Source organism: Orbicella faveolata, unplaced genomic scaffold, assembly GCF_042242905.1.
Source record: "Orbicella faveolata isolate gen_17 unplaced genomic scaffold, um_ofav_v1 contig_34, whole genome shotgun sequence".
Classification (NCBI taxonomy): Eukaryota; Metazoa; Cnidaria; class Anthozoa; order Scleractinia; family Merulinidae; genus Orbicella; species Orbicella faveolata.
The window spans coordinates 19233526-19249735 of NW_028301563.1; the positions used below are offsets into that span (position 1 = coordinate 19233526).

The 16210-nt window shown below is 40.8% G+C and overlaps 2 long non-coding RNA genes and 2 pseudogenes across 3 annotated transcripts in view; 2 read left to right on the top strand and 2 right to left on the bottom strand.

The window, feature by feature from the left end:
* The window catches only part of LOC110068149 (uncharacterized), a 62190-nt pseudogene extending 52522 nt beyond the window's left edge, over nucleotides 1-9668 (top strand). The window contains exon 10 of the transcript XR_016201326.1: nucleotides 8662-9668. The product of XR_016201326.1 is annotated as an uncharacterized LOC110068149 (transcript). The remainder of the gene's footprint in view (nucleotides 1-8661) is intronic.
* Nucleotides 1-16210, top strand: part of LOC149105157 (uncharacterized) — a 254926-nt gene that overhangs the window by 110269 nt on the left and 128447 nt on the right. The gene's annotated exons all lie outside the window — the stretch shown is intronic.
* On the bottom strand, nucleotides 11610-13167 carry LOC149105165 (testis-specific serine/threonine-protein kinase 4-like; annotated as a pseudogene).
* Nucleotides 14162-16070, bottom strand: LOC149105166 (uncharacterized). Its single transcript, XR_016201337.1, has 3 exons — nucleotides 15467-16070; nucleotides 14632-14680; nucleotides 14162-14395 (listed from the first exon to the last, which is right to left on the bottom strand). It is a non-coding gene; the product is annotated as an uncharacterized LOC149105166 (long non-coding RNA).

A 16210-nucleotide genomic window follows, 5' to 3' on the forward strand; every position in this document is an offset into this window, starting at 1 on the left:
CTCGTTTCAAAGCTGAAAGAGCGAAAGTTCTCTTTTCTTGTGTTCTCGCTTCGCCACCACTACGGGGTAAAGACATTATGAATAAAAAAATGAAAGCTGTATATATTGTTGCGCAATGGCTGGAGAAGAGATCGTCGTGACAGAAGATGTTTTAAAAATAGTGGAAGCCGAGCTGGAAGCCGAGCTGTCGAGTGGGGCAGCTGGTGGTATAGTGCCAACCGCCCCCGGACCTGACATTCCTGCTCTTCGTGAGCAGCTGGCCGTGCTGGTATCTACAGGAAAAGCTAAAGACGCCATCGGAGTGCAGTTAACCCACGAGCAGTTGAAGCGCCTGAGCGACAAAGATGTCGAGAAATACACCAAACGCTACGAGACGTACGTGGGCTCAAAGACAACAGAAAGCCTGATCGACAGCTTTATTTTTCTTGCAACCAAAGCGGTCGGAATGAAACTTAAAATCAAAGACATCGACGCTTACCAAAAAGAACTCAGAAACGACTACATCTTAAACAAAGAGCTCTCCAATCTGCCCGGCAACCTTGCTTTGAAGTGCGGCCGGTTTCTTGCTGCGGCCAACGTGGTGCTGATCACCACAAAACATATTGATTTTAACTCGCATTTGGAGAGAAAGGCCGCACAGAAATTGGAAGAAATTCCTGAACAGCAATCCTCAACGCCCGCTGAGTGATTGCAGAACGACCGCAGAGTTATCGCTCAGCATTATTATATTTGCTTAGCATACAGCCTTGTTTCAGAATGTCTACCGAACAAGTCGAAGAAACCGATGTCACACAGCAAGCGACAACTCCGACTGCAACAACGACAACGCAGCGCGTAAAAAATCCCAGGCATGTGGCCGCTGGAAGAATGGAAGAAGAATAAAAGAAATAGAGGAAGAAAAAGAGGAAGAAATAAGAAGAATAGGAGAAGAAGAAGAAGAAGAAGTAAAAGAAGAAGAAGAAAAAGAAGAAGAAGAAGCCGCGGGAAAGACAGATTAATTTATTTTAAACTTTTATTTTTTACTTATATCAGCCGCTATCATGTCCGACAACAAGCTTGTTAAGACCCTCTTGGACGCCGCTACTCTCACTGGCTTAGCCGCTGACATCGGCTGGGCCGCAAAAAATGTTGTAAAACAGAATTTTACTTCTGATCCCAGCAGCAGCGTGATGAATTACGTCAAGTTCACCGCCGTCATGGCTGGCAGCATCGCGCTCAAAAAGTACCTCGAGGACGAAAAATACCTTCCCACCAGCGTCTGTAATTAATTATTTAAAAAAAAATACTCTACTATATAACACCATGGCGAGCATCGCGATTATGGTTGGCGGGGCTGTGTTGAACGCCACGGCTTTTATCGGAGGCAATTATATGGCAGCGCGTAAAAAATCCCAGGCATGTGGCCGCTGGAAGAATGGTTGCTGAAAGAACGCGGCTGGCACGGGAACAACAGAAGAAAGCAGCAGAGGCTTATCTCGCGGAAAACAAGGCGAAAGCCGCCACAGCTGCTCCTGAACCAGCCCCGACTTCAGAAGGCTGGGAGAAAAAAAAATAGCGGCCTCAGCACCACCCAGTGGCTTACTGTTGGCAGCATATGCGTTTCACTGATCGGGATTTATTACAAACGTGAAGAGCTCAAGGCCGCGTTCGACAAAAAAACGTCTGAGCCCGTGCCTGAGCCCGCGCCTGAGCCCGCGCGTGTTGAGACAGAACCTGCTCGCGCGACAAAACCAAAAGGTTTAAAAACATTTATTTAAACTTTCAAGTGTAAAGTATGTCACGATGCAAAAACCTCACGTTCCACTGATTCTAATCTCTTCAGCCGCAATTGTTGGTATTTCGATAGTATGGTACGACTTTAACGTAAAGGTTTTTCAAACAATCTTCGATCTTATCAAGGGAACATTTTGTGACACGGCCGTAGAAAAGGCAATAAAAAGAAAAAGGGCAAGAAGAATAAAAGAAATAGAGGAAGAAAAAGAGGAAGAAATAAGAAGAATAGGAGAAGAAGAAGAAGAAGAAGTAAAAGAAGAAGAAGAAAAAGAAGAAGAAGAAGCCGCGGGAAAGACAGATTAATTTATTTTAAACTTTTATTTTTTACTTATATCAGCCGCTATCATGTCCGACAACAAGCTTGTTAAGACCCTCTTGGACGCCGCTACTCTCACTGGCTTAGCCGCTGACATCGGCTGGGCCGCAAAAAATGTTGTAAAACAGAATTTTACTTCTGATCCCAGCAGCAGCGTGATGAATTACGTCAAGTTCACCGCCGTCATGGCTGGCAGCATCGCGCTCAAAAAGTACCTCGAGGACGAAAAATACCTTCCCACCAGCGTCTGTAATTAATTATTTAAAAAAAAATACTCTACTATATAACACCATGGCGAGCATCGCGATTATGGTTGGCGGGGCTGTGTTGAACGCCACGGCTTTTATCGGAGGCAATTATATGGCGAGGGCGCTTGGCGGGGGCGACAAAGCTGCACTTGAAGAAAAAAAGCGCCATGACAAAGCTCTCGAGGCGTATCAAGCGGCTTACGCCAAATACACGCGCGACCGCACCAAACTTCTTGACTGGATTGCGACCAACGCGCAAATAAAGGCGGAGGCCAAGCAGAACTTCACCAACACTGACTATGCCTTCAAACTCTACAACCAGGCGCATCCTGACGAACGAATGATACCCCCCAAAGAGCCCAAGTTCTCAGATTTCTATCAGCCGAGCGAGCAGCAGGAAAATGGTGAACTCATGTTCGTGGGCGCCGGGGCGCTCGCTCTGGGCTATGCAGCCTTCCGGTTCCTTTAAACTTTTTTAACTCCTTCTCATAGTAAAGCGATGGACGCCAAACTCGAAAAGATATACTACGGCCCCGGGGGCTACTGGAAAGGTATCGCCGCGATCAAAAAATTAGCCGAAGCCGCCAAGGTACCTGAAGAAACCGCAAAAAAGTGGCTGATCAAGCAAGCGCTCGGGCAGATATTCCTCCCCGCGCCGAGGCGAATTCCTCAGCCTAAATTCGACGTTCCAACACCCAACTCGGTCCACCAGGCGGACCTTCTTTTTCTGCCGCAGGACAAACTGCCCCGCGGGCGCAAAGTTTTCAAATACGCGCTGACCGTTGTCGACGTGGCCAGCCGCTACAAAGAGGCCGAACCCCTCACTTCGAAAAATTCTGATGAGGTCGCCCGGGCCTTTCAGAAAATTTGAAAGCGTACGCCTCTGAAATGGCCTCAAATGTTGCAGGTTGACCCCGGGTGTGAATTCATGGGAGCTGTCACAACAGAAATGGAAAAGCACAAAACATATATCCGGCGCGGGCGCGTTGACATTCACCGCGACCAGGCCATTGTTGAACGTTTCAACCGCATCCTGGCTGAGCGCTTGTTCGGGCACCAGTACGCCGTGGAAATGCGGCTCCCTGAGGGCCAGCGGTCCACTGCCTGGGTCAAAAGACTTCCAGAAGTTGTTTTGGCTTTGAACAACGAGATAACAAGCCTTATCGGCAAGAAACCCGCCGTTGCCATCAAAGAAAAAGCTGTTTATGCAAGGCCATCGACATCTTATTCAAGGCCTGTTGGGAGAAGCGAAAAAATACTCCCCTCCCTTGTCCAAGTTCGTTATCTATACCAACCCGGCGAGCTTGAAGGTGGTGTAAAAAGAGCCACGGATCCAATCTGGTCTTTGAAAGTTTTAAGCATTGAAAGATCTTTTACCAAACCGGATAAACCCGTTCTCTAATATTTGCGCGACGGTCCCAAGCGCGGCTTCGTGCGGGAAGAACTGCTGGTTGTCCCTCCAAACACACAGTTACCCCCAGAGCAACTTTGAAACTTCGGCTTCCAACTCTCTAAGTTCATCATCTGTTAATGTTGGCAATATGTGCATGCTGGTGCACCCGTAAGCTTTTGTATGGATACCATCGTCACCTATCCATCGCTTTGAATCAAATGGCGAAAGCGAAATTTTGTTTAGATGCATGCCGTAGATCTCGTGTCCCTCGCTTCGAAGAATGTTCATTCCATGCCATAGCTGCTTTGCACCAAAAAGCGTTTCCTTGTACTGTTCATGCATTATTTGTTTCTTGACAACGCTCTTTTTACGCCCTTTGCTTTTTTGATATTTTTTTCGTCCGCCTTCAAGATGGAATACATTTTCGGTCTCAGACACACATACTCTACTATGGGGGTTCCGGCACATTCGTCTTTCATTTTGCCTAATACCTTTTTATTGGTGTTTGAGTGGAGTGGATGCTCCTTCGGGTAGTCGCTCGTATTATACAGATTTTTGTTCGTTTTGATGTCTTTGTAGACGTCATCCGTTTCGATCTCAAGCAGAAGGCTGTCGGTGTCTATGTACAAGAGCTCGCACCTTGAGCCGTATTGTTTTTTAAGCTCGTTGTAAAAGAAGTCGTACATCAGTAGCTTGATGTTGTCAAGGATCGTCATCCCCGTGTAGACCGGCTTGTTGAGAAGCAGCTTGCTTTTTCGCATCTCGATTCCTGCCATGTCGTTTGAAAATATAACATGCCTTGAGTACAAAGGGCTGGTAACCAATTTCCTTATTTTGTCCGTCTCATTGCTTCGCACTATTTTTATGTCAACGCGGTTACGCAGGTTTTCCATGGTTTTGCCGAAAACTGAGTTATTCATGAGCTTGTAAAAGTTCTTTTCAAAGTCGCTCGTTGCGTTTTTTCTGAATTCTGTGTTCATCCGGATGTACAGCTCCATCCAGCATTCTTGTTCGAACTCCAACACCCTGTGCACGCGCTTCAGTTTCATGCCCTGCTTCCGATAAAACTGCAAGTTTCTGTAATGCACGACATAGTTGCTTTTGTCCTCAAGCGTTAGCAGCTGAATTTCCCCTGACTCAATTAACATCAGGTTTATCCACCGCACGTTCGCTTCTTTTTTGCTTTTCCTGTACACAACCACGCAATTGTCTTCCAAGCCAAATACATTTATTGCGAGGTTTGCGTTTTGCGCCTCAAGCTTCTTTGTTTGATCAAATGGTGTTGGGAAGACAATGCCTTTGTAGTTAATACCATCGTTAACCGGATATTTGCTTGGTCTTTGCGGGTTCTTTCCATTTTTTGGAGGGAATAAAGCAGCTCTGAGCGCCCACCTCAGGCATTCGTTGTCTCTGTTTTGCACGTTTGTTATTGCCTTCTTTTTTGCCAGATTGGCTTGAAGAGGTAAATAGGTTCCTCCGCGAAGTGGATTATAGCGCGCGACATTCACGTACGCAATCTCTATCTTTCCAACTTCCCATCCTGATCCCCTCTCAGACCCAGTTTTCTATTTCTCCTTTTGCTTTTTCAATGAATTCATCAATTTTTTTCTTTTATCTGGTCCTCATCATGCCTGTTGAAAACGTGCGTTTCTTTTTCTTTTCCAAAATAATGACTCATGTGTTGCGTTTCACCGTTTCTTTCTATTGAAAACTTTACTTGTAACCCAAAACTTACTTTTACGCTTTTTAACTTTAGGATTTCTTGTTCAACCAAATCAGTGAACTTTTCTTTATTTTCTTTTGCAAACATTAAAAGATCTTTATTGTTTGGATTTTCTTGGGATCCATTCCTTCTCCACACACGAAGCCATTCCTGAAAATTGTTTTGGTATATTTTAAACCCATCATATAATACGGTTAAATCTGGTTCTAACGGTTCAGGAAGATTTCTTTTTTCCTCATTCGGTATTGGGCCGTAAAACATTTGCATACCATCGGACGAATATCTTGCGGCTGCCATCTCGGCGTATATACTTGTGCAGATACTTCTTCAATAGGAAAAAAATTCTGGCACACTTTTTGTATATACCAGTGCAGCCATTTCTTCAAGTAAATATTTCTGTGGCACATCCGCGCATATTGATTACAGACATTACAGCTTCGCTGGTCCCGCGGAGTCACCCAATTTTTTTGTTTTACTGCTGTACTGTTTGCGTAACACACACACACATGTACACACACACACACACACACACACAAACACACACACACATACACGCACACACACACAAAAAAAGAAAATTGGTCAGGAATATATTTCCGGCAAATTTTTAGCGAAGAATATCACCTTATTCGGACCTTCTGCGATTGTTGTCCATGATTTAGTGAAAGATCAGCAAAATGAAATAGTTAGTTGGATTGTAGAATACAATATTTAAGCTGTCGTTATTAACCTATGTAGACATTTCAAACTCGCCAAATCCTTACCATTATCTAGGCTAAATTTTCCTGCGGAAATTCTATTTTAACGTCAGGCCACATGGAAAAAACAAAGTGGATCCTCAGATCACTGGTCTTTTAGTGAGCGAACTCGCTTTACCCTAAATTTAATTTTGGGACTTCTGCAAACCCGTTGCATGACGCGTCACAGATTCCAAGTTCAGACGACAGGACGTTAAAATGGCGATCTAACCGAAAGGTTTCCTCTTGGTTTTGAAAAAAATAACTGTTCTTTCGGATCAGAGAAATCGCCTAGCATTGCGGGTGGGGGGGGGGTAGTTTTTCTTCTATTATTACCGTGCAAACGAGATGGTCGGAGAAAGACTATGAGGTGATGTCTATTTGGCGCAGCCTAATATAAACAAAAAGGAAATACAGGTTACGACAAAACTTCCCTCCTTTCCGGCCCACGAAAGGATCATAAAGGACAGACGCCCGGAATAAACAATTCAATAGGTGTAATCGTTGCTAGGTCAGGATTGCCAGCGGAAATCTTGTTTTGCGTTTAATGTTGCTGTTTGTATCGTCGCAGGTTAATACACCGTGTTGTTTTCCGCTCTTAAACGTCTACTTTCAACCAAAGTAATTTGATGTTGCTCCAGTGTCAATATCCCCACAAAACCCCCCTCAATGCAACGAAATTACATCCAAATTAGTATTGATAATTGCTTGTTAATTTAACTCCTGTAAATGACAACTATTTAAATTCATAAACAACGAGATTGCATGTTTGTGATTCATGAACGTGAATTGAATTACATTTTGCACGCAACTGAGTTGCTCTGAAGATTAATTGAGATATGATAGTTTTGAAATCTTTCGGAGGCAAATTTATTTTCATTAACCCCGCCAAAATGTAGTCGTAGCCGTGTTAAGAGAAATGGAATGGTAACTCAAGAATGTCTACAAAAACAAGATGGGTTATCTGAACTGAATGTCAAAAATAAAACGAAATAATGAAATGGATTGCTAAAAAAGAAACGATATTTGTCCAGTGAATATTTTTATTCTTCCTACCTCATTCCAGGAGGGTGCAGAGGGGGAACTATGATGCCGGGAAGAAGTACCATTGCATAGTGGTAACGGAGAAGGGACTAGACGACATTTCAATTTCATTTAGTTTTCTAGCAACTCATTAAATAAAGTCATTTTTATTTTCGACATTTATATGTAAACCAACTGAGTGTTTTTGTTTTTGTTTTTGACTTTCCATCATTTAGTCTAAAGACCCTCGAAAACGAAAACTCAGACCGGAAAAAAACTTTTTTTCACAGCGTGCTTACCGCGGACATCGCTTCAAGACGTGTTATTCACTGTTCGTCGATACAATGTTGTAGACAGAGTCTGCAGAGATAGGGGAAAAAAAACGCAGCGGTGGATTCCTCTGTCCGGACCACGACAATAATACCCAGCATTCATATGTTTCTTGGGTTGCTTTATAAGTATAAACCAAATTTATGAAATTTATTTTTATACTTAAAAGCCATTCGAGTTCCAAGTTTAGCTACAATGGGGCGAGGTGCGTTGCGTGACGGTTTCGAATGCTTCGATTAATTCTGTTAGATTAAGAAGAGTTTTCCGGGACTGAGTTTTCGAGACGCCTCAAGAGACCTTTGAATCAGCAAAAAAAATTATCTAAAGCTGCATAGCAAGTGGTCGTAAGTCAATTGCGTGCACGATATAATAAAGGAAGGAAATGAAACGGAAAACAAGACGGTGTACAAACCTGCAACGATAAAAAAGACAACAATGAACGTAAAGAAAGATTTCCCCTGGCAATCCTGGCCTAACAACGATTGCACACGTATTGAGATGTTTATTCCAGTTGTCTGTCCTTCATGATCCTTTGGTAAGCCGGATAGTAGAGAAGCTGTATTGTGAACATTCTGCTGCACCAAATAGACACCACTTTTGAAGTCTTTCCTCGACCATCTCATTTGCACGCTAACAATTGAAGAAAAACCGACCTGCCATCCACATTACTAGGCGATTTTTTCTGATCCGATAGAACAGTTAATGTTTTCAAAACCAAGGAGAAACTGTAAGTAAGATAGACATTTCGATAGTCCTGTCGCCTGACCTTTGAATCTGTAACGCGTCACGCCTTCCGAAAACGAGAAATCGATGTAAACAAAGGGTTTGCAGAAGTCCCAAAATTAGATTTAGGGTTAAGGTTGACTTAATACTAACTTGCAGGTTGTTCTAAACAACAGCAAAAAAGACCAGCGAACAGAGGATCCACTTTGTCTTCCATGCAATGTGACGTTAAATATAGAATTTTCACGGCAAAATTTAGCCTAGATAATGTAACGACTTTGCGATTATGCAGGTATAATGTTATTTCCAAAACTTTGGTTGTGTAATCAGTCTGTCTAACAAACATGTCTGTGTCTTTTTGTTTTTGCTTTTGTTTTTTTTTCTCTGCTTTTCAGCATCCAGTGGTGGCTGGATATCAGCTTCCAATGCGTTCATATTTTCACTTCGCAACAAAGAAGGTCTTGGACCATTTAAGAGCATGGGAACGGGAACATCATATGCTATTTACGGAGGCTCAGGTTATGGCCATTATTTGGTCGAGGACATGAAATTTACATTGCTGATAACGCAAATAGCAATACCAATTCACAGGCAGCCTTTGGATCAGACAGTGACTACTGTGTCCCAAGTGGTGTGAAAGACAGATACACAATCCTGGCCGGAACTCGTAACTTCACACCTGATGAGGTGGAGGTGTTTTATCTTGCCTGAATCACAAGACGTGAAGATTATAGAAAATAGTTCCGCATTGCGTACCTGTGGGCCTAAGTTTATTTTTATTCTATTATTTTGCAAGTGAAAGTGCTATATGTTGTTTGTTTGTTTGTTTGTTTTTTTTTTTTTGCAATACTACACTTTATGTACAATTTTGCAAAAACTAAAGTCACTTACATCACAATAACTACTACCAATCAACATTGCATACAGCACTAACAATTTAACAACCTTTTTTAACAGGAGCTAATTGTAAATAACAACGATATTACTAATAGGGACAAAAACAATACAATAACACAACTAACGATACAATACTACTACTGCTGCTAATACACTATTCTAACAATTAACAAAAGTAAATAAGAGTGAAAAAATATAGGGCCATGAAATACTAAGTTAAAGCTATTCAAATGAAAAGGAGAACCTAAATATCATTAAATTAAATTGCCTGTTTAAACAAAAGTACAAAGGAGAGATCAAGGAGTTATTAATGACTGGATTATTTTGTGCCACTTCTGTTGAAATGCGTTTTGTCTTCTCGTAATAATTGAAACATTTTTTTCCGTTTTCTAAATTGCATCTAACCTGATTAACGTATTCTATAAATTGAAGGTGGTCGAACATTTTTGTACTTACAAGAGTAAATGTAAAATCTACCAAGTAATAAACAATGATTGAATAACAAGGCGTTTTCTCTCCATTGAGACCTAAACATTGGCATAAAGTTAAAATTTGTGAGGCTGGTATTAAATCAACAGAGACGAAAGATTGTTGAACGATATTCCAAAAGGTTTCTAGCCGTAACATGGTCTGCGTTCAGGATCGACACGGTCGTACGCGAAGAATGCACATAGGATCCTATCAAACGTTTTTTAAAACATCCAGACACAAGTTTGAAGAAGCAATAGAAATAGATCTCTTCGTACAAACTGGCAGTTTATGGTTTCAGTAATGTTGAGTAAAATTGAAGCAGTATTGAAATTTTCCAATAACGAAAAATATACCACTTTCCAATAAAGAAAAATATACTATAAAAGAAATCCGGAGCGAACGGTCTTCACCGATCTTGCTCTAAGATTTGCTGACAGACAAACATTTTTGTCGGGATGCAAGAAGAAATGACGTCGCCGGCCCTCAATAAAGTCAGCTTCCATTTGTTACCTTTATTTCCGCTTCGTAACGCAGTGATTTTCTAACCGTGTAATATATAGATTTAGCCAAGCCTAAAAGCGGAGCTCCGGTGTTATTTATTCTTAGTGACCTTGCTTTAACAAAGAATTTACGGAATATAGCAATTTTAAGTTTTGCTTGGTTTACCTTGCTGAAAGTAATCCGATATAAAGAAAACAAAAATGAAACAAACAATCTAAGTGAAACAATTAATAGCATGTTTTCATCTCAACTCAGTTATGACAGAAGTTAATAAAAACAACATTTAAGGTCGAACTGTGTTGCAAAAAGAGGGATGTTATGTAGCCTAAATGTTCTAAAAACAAGTTAAAACAAGAGGTCGAAAAATAATAAATATCCCCTAACAAAAGAAGAGTAAGTAAGTAATAAGTAATATCGTTCACGCGTAGAATGAAGTGAAATAAGCTTCTTGAAACCACCGGAAATGTCTCCTCCCTCCCCCGCCCGTTGCAGAAATTTGCGCGGAAAAAATCCGCGGGAAATCGTGGTAAACGGCGAAAATTTCCCGCCATTGACTCAGAGATACAGCTTGCACTGTAAAATTTCAGTTGGATCGATGACGAGCCACTTGTGAGGTGAGTACAATTGTTTTCTCTTTTTCTCTCTTCACGTTTAAGAATTCCCTAAAATAAGTTTCAGCAGGATATGCTCCTGGTTGCGGACAACGTCCCCAGACCCAGGCCCGGATCTCATCTGACGCGAACCGGCCCATTTTTGTCGTGTTGGACTTCGTGCTGAATTCGCGTCGACTTCGTGTCGCCACCAGCAGAGGCAGGGAGACAGTGACATTTTTCTTTGTGATGACGACATGAGTTGTGCGGTTGCTTTCAGAAGCACACTTTGGCGAATGTTTGGAGTTATTTTCTCAGTTATTTGCAAACATAAGCTTTGTATTAGGGCGAAGCTATGAAAACTTTAAAACCAGTTTTATAAGTTGTCAGTGGGTTTAACTCCCAAGTTTTATTTCACCGTTTTGTAGAAGATTAAGCTTAAGTGTATAATCATTTAAAAGCTTAAGCTTATTTTATATTTCATTTTGGTTGCAAAATACCATCATTCAACAATTTTTTTGGTAGGAGAGGTAAGTTTATAACCCTCAAATTTACTTCATAAAAAACACGTAAGGATATGATTACATATAAGCTTAAGCGTTAAACCTTGAAATCCCTAGCTATTTCGAGCATTTGCAGAGTGAGTGCTAAAGCTTAAATTCTGTGAAAGTGTCAGAGTAAGCTTTGTTTTTTCCTCATATTTAATTGAATTCACATGCCGAAAGAAACACGAACCAATTTAATTAAGTATCTCATGACATGAAAACAAATGGTTTCCAGACATCAACACGCGTGGCTGTAACTGTATGTTGCGAGGAGAAATTTTGGTCACGTTTGTCTTCGCGGCGTTGGTGTCACTGGATAAAACTCTCATAAACCACGTATTATTTACTCTCTAAAAACACTTTTAATAATTAGTTAATGCCGCTGTTCCTCGGAGACATGTACAACTAGTGGTATTAAAAGCATGTCGCTCTCTGATAAAAAAGAATATATATCTTTACAAGTCGAATTCTAAATAACCGGAAACAGTACTTTCATTGCTCATCGAAAAAACTTAATAGTAACGTGATGATTCTCTATTCGCAACACTAAACTGAAAGCACAGTTTTTGAAGAGAAACACAGATAATCCGTAAATATCACTATTCCAGCGGTAACATTTTCAATATGAGGTTCTTCATCTAAAAAGGAAAACGTGAACTAACGAGGGCACTATAAGACATATTTACAAAATTACTTCATACTGGCCTGTTTAACTATTTGAGAACGACTGAGTTTCTTTACTTCAATTGACAAATCTTTAAAGGACGCTAAGCAGTTCCTTTAACGAGGGACGCTGTTCAGGATCATCGTTTAAAGCCGATTTGGCCATCTTAATTGATCGAGCAGTTGCTGTGGGTAGCAAATCCAGTACAGCAAGGGCGATTCTTCCAAATGAAAATGTGTCTGATTTATAGCTTTGCATCCCAGTTCCACACACGATTTCGGGCGCAATATGAGGGTAGCGCTTCTGGTACTCCTCTCTTTTGGAAATTGTTACAGCCACCGCAGGCTTTGTATCAGACGCAAAGCGTGCTTTGCCAAAATCTATAATTATCGGGTTTACTGACCCGTTCTCTCGTTCCTCGAGCAGGACGTTGTTCGCTTTCAAATCGTTGTGCAGGATACCGCACGAATGTATGTGCATGAGCGCTTCGATGATTTTTGTTAACACACCGAGCCAACCAGGTTTGTCCAGATAATTTTTTTTTTCTAGTGGCACTGGACAAGGTCAGGCTTCTATGTTTTCGGCCATGAAACTTTGTAATAAGCCGAAGCGGCTCGCTCTTAGTTATTACACCAAATAGCAAAGGCACGCCACTGTGATCTCCGAGGTAGCTGATCATTCTCGCTTCCTGGCGTACTTCTTTTTTGAGGTCGTTAGTGCTCCACTTTTTCACAGACTTGAACTCTTTTACAGCCACAAGCAGATCTCGGTAATAAGCGAGATAACAGTTTCCAAATGTTCCTGATCCAAGAAATTTTTCTGTCCGCACGACTAACGAGGGATTGATCTCTTTAACGTGGTGTTGGACGTCGACTCGTCTTCGCGGCGGGTTAGCAGGTTCGCCACGTTTCTGCTCCGCTACTTCTCGCACAGACGTTACTACTCGATCTTCTTTTCTACCAATAGTTCCTGAGTTACCGGCGATGGCTGCCGCTGTTTTCATGGTTTTTTCTTCAACCTTCTGCTCCGCTACTTCTCGCACAGACCTAACCACTTGTTCTTCCTTTTTGCCAATAGTTGCCGAGTTGCCGGCGATGGCTGCCGCTGCTTTCAAAGCTTTTTCTTGAGCCTTCTTTTGTCTCCACCTTTTCTTTGCTTCTTTCCGAATTTTCTTCAACTTTTCTGGATCTTTGATCGTTTTCCGTTTGTTTCGAGCCATTAAGGATGAATACGCTAAAAATTTACGAAGCAATAAGTGGAAGAACCGGTTATTTGCAAGATGAAAAACTATTCACAGCTATCGTTGAAAAATTGATTTCACGGGCGATCTTTCCAAAGTGAGAGACGGAAAGCGTTTGGCAAGCACGTGTAATGGATATTAAATGTATACGATTGGTGGAGCAAAAAGAACTCAGGAAGCAGCTATATTTGCCGGAAAACCATCCCCTATTTCACACACTATTCAGCTATTCACCGATTGATCATTGTTGAAAGAGCTTTGTTCTATCACAGCAAGCCTATGTGTAAATAAGTTAATGAAAAGCATGATGAAAAGCTATTACAAGGTTTTTAAGTCGCAGAGATTCTCACCATTCTTGCAAACATGGCTGTTTCTGTGGCTGTTTTTAAAACGCGCTACGATTTGTCCGTCCGAATTTAATACCACTACTGCGTTATTTCGACACAGAAAGGCAAAACATCATATCGATGCGCATTCGGTGACATTTCTGCCGTTTTACAATGGTCAGGAAGTCATACGGCTACCTTCAAGGATTAGAAGAGGGTGAAGGTCTTCAAGCTACAAACAGGGGATAAGTGGCATTGTGGACAGTATTAGTTGCTGTCTACCGGTACATCCAAAGGCCGCCGGTCAGTATGCTTGCATTTACTTCCCCTCTGTTTCTCCAATCTTTATAACAGAATCGCAAAATTTCTGTGGCAATAGAGTGACTACGTTTTACTATCATTATCTTACTTCTCTTGACTGAGAAACTTCCAAACTAGCGAATAGGATTGAAGCGGTAAATTGTTTTGTTCTCAAGAACCAATGATGTTACCAGAGAAAATGATGAATATAGCGTTGTACAATATCTATATTTGTTTAAGGGAAATGGAGTCGCGTTGAAAGGTACTATGTACTGGAAGAGTACGTCCAAATTTTGTTAGCTAACATGCCAAATGCATTTATAACAGCGGCAGAGAAAAGAGGCACCTACGTCTCCCCGTTTGGAGGGAAAAGTTCAATGTGTTCCAATACAGAGACCACGACCTGAATGATACTGTAACCTGCCCTCGGTCAACAAAGTGCCATTCCTTTAAACCTTAAGAAGACTTACCTGCGAAACAAGGAGGTAGAGGAAAGACACGAACCGCAAAATGCTAGAGAAGCACTAGAGGCAGCCAAAGAGAGAGCAAGACGTGGGACGGCCAACTTTTCGTCCAGTTCAAATGGTTGTCGGACCTGGTGAAGGAAGAGCAACCAGAGAGTTTGGGGTCATCTGGTGGCATGAACTGTTTTCGAGCAATAACCACGGAAAGTTGACACTCAGATTTTATGTTTCGAAAGTGCAAGTTTGATTGAAAATACCTATCCAGAAAGGAGCAGTCTCCTTCTACCGGATTCCACACAATTTAAGATTAAGGGAACATTTGTCTGTCAAAAATAAAACTTTAAGTATATACCAACAGCTCTCATACCTCATAAGTACTCTTGCTAACAACAGCCAACTTTGCATTGCTTTGCGACCTAAAAGAGTTGCCACATTATTAAAATGACTGAAATGGACACAAAATGTTAAATTATAAAACTAAAGAGTGCTGCATGTAACAGGTTCTGACCAGGAGAGACAGAACTGAGGAAAGAAAATAAAATAATAGTAATAATAACAGATAACAACAGCCCCAAAACCAGGACTGACTACCCAAGAGAGACAGAACTGGGGAAAGAAAATAAAATAATAAAATAAAATAAAAGTTCTGTTCTTCAGATAACAACAGCCCCAAAACCAGGACTGACTACCCAAGAGAGACAGAACTGGATAAAAAAAAAATAATAATAATAAAATAAAATAAAAGTTCTGTTCTTCAGATAACAACAGCCCAAAAACCAGGACTGACTACCCAAGAGAGACAGAACTGGGTAAAAAAAATAAAATAAAATAAAGAAAAGTTCTGTTCTTCAGATAACAACAGCCCATACAAATGGGACTGACTACCCAAGAGAGACAGAACTGGGTAAAAAAAATAAAATAAAATAAAGAAAAGTTCTGTTCTTCAGATAACAACAGCCCATGCAAATGGGACTGACTACCCAAGAGAGACAGAACTGGGTTAAAAGAAATGATGATGATGATGATGATGATGATGATGATGATAGTGATGATGACGATGATGCCCTTAAATAACAACAGCCCAAGTATAACAAACTGCTCGATAGAAACAATACAGAGTAAGAAATCACAATATTGTTATAAATTAAACAAACAGAACATTAAATGTTTGTGAAAGGGAAAGCAGAAAAAAACTATCATACCTCCTTCTGTTTGGGTCTATTATGCCAGGTATTCCAGGCTTCAATTCTGACATCTCTTATAAAAAGGCCTTGGTATCCTCTTATCAGGTTAATGGTTTGAAGTGATTGTCGGATGTTATAAATAGGTCCACTTCAGACCAGGGCATATAGAATTCCAACTGATTAAAATCTGTCTGAAATTTACTCGAAGGCATTTAAGAAAGGATGGTCCGTTTTAGTCTGGCCTCTACCTTTCAATTGATTTAGTATATCAAGAAACTGTATCTTTCACTGGATTTGCTTCAAACAGGTCACTGAGGCACACAAGCCACCTCACCACGACAAGGTACGGACCATGAGGTGGAAAAACAGTGGGGGGATAAGGAAAAAACAAAAACAGGTCTTTGTCTTCAGATAACAACAGCCCAAACAGGATGACTACCCAAGAGAGACAGAACTGGGTCCAAAAAAAAAATAAACAAAAAAAATAATAATAAAACAATAATAATAATAATAATAGAATTAAAAATAAATGAATACTAAAATGAGGTAAAAGTTCTGTTCTTCAGATAACAACAGCCCAAACAGGACTGACTACCCAAGAGAGACAGAACTGGGTCAAAATAAATGAAAGAAATGAGTATCAATAAAAAAGAAAAGAAAAAAATAAAATAAAATCATCAAAAAAATTAACAAAAGTTAATAAATAATTAAAAACTAAGCAAATAATAATAAAATAAAATAAAAGTTCTGTTCTTCAGATAA